Here is a 1,267-nt window from a genome sequence, read left to right as displayed (position 1 = left end):
CACAACATGGATCCTTTAACGAAAGTGATTATTGCTGATTTAAATCTTCAGTACAAATGTCAAGGTTGAGAAACAAACCCAAGCCAGGATTAATTTACCGAAATATAGAAACTCTTACTGTTCACAAAAACTCTTAATTACTATTCACAAAAAGCTAGCCTCAACTAATTCAGATTACAATTACCAAAACATAGACAGTATTATATCATGCAATTTAGGTTCATATACCTGAAAAGTTATTCGCATTTGTGTAAACAATTTCAAGAGTATGACTGCAGAACAACGCTTAAATTTATCATATATACCACTGCAACACTATAATTATTTCTGTAACATTCTTGGTTCACAACATATTTGAGTTTTTGAATGCTCTCATCTTGCCGGTAGAGGATAATTGATAAACACACAAGATCACATGTTCCTGACCATGATGATACGGCATAAAGACTCATAATAAGAGGGCATACCATTGTACGCAACCATGTAAATAATAGGTCCTAATAGCAGGGAAAAGGTGATGCCAAAGATCTAACAGCAAGGCATCATTAATTGTTTCATGGTTAAAGAAAGCGAGTACATGTTCTTGACCAAAAGGGGGGCAACAAAATTACTCGGTTCTCATAATTAGTCATTATTGGGAAGCAATACTATGCAATATTCAGACACTCTAGTTCTCTACTTTTGTTTCTTCAGGGTTGCTCGTGCGGCGAGCACCACAGCTGCTCGGGTATGTGGGAATTGCATGAGCAACACAACCAAAGAAATTAGGACAAAATATTCATGTCAAACAATGTCTGAAAAATTGTAAAAAGCCACATATAAATTAGGTTGGTTAACTATTAGAACAAACAGGCATGCTACCATGTACCATGGGCAATTTCTTTGGTTCAACTACGAATATTTAAGTTGTTCAGCATAAACAAAACGTTGTGGAGTAATAGTTTAGCCGACAATGTGCAAATCTGCTACTATTGCTGATAGTGACACGACAATAAAAGTAAGAAACCTAGTATCCAAGATGTTGACAATAGAAAGTTGGGGAAGTTTTTGTACCAACTCTGAACTAATAGGCTGCAACTTACATACCATGTGCTATATGAAAATATTAAATATAAGCAAATCTAATGTAAGATCGGTTGATAGCATGTTTTCAAGTTTACTAAGCTTCAATTTCGAATTGCACCTTGTCATCTCCTTCAGGAAATCCGCTCTTAGCCGAACTGCAATATCTAAATAAGCAGATAACTCAGTTAATCTAAATAAGCCA

The sequence above is a fragment of the Triticum aestivum genome, chromosome 4B (genome assembly GCF_018294505.1).
Source record: "Triticum aestivum cultivar Chinese Spring chromosome 4B, IWGSC CS RefSeq v2.1, whole genome shotgun sequence".
Lineage (NCBI taxonomy): Eukaryota > Viridiplantae > Streptophyta > Magnoliopsida > Poales > Poaceae > Triticum > Triticum aestivum.
This window is presented reverse-complemented; position numbering follows the sequence as displayed.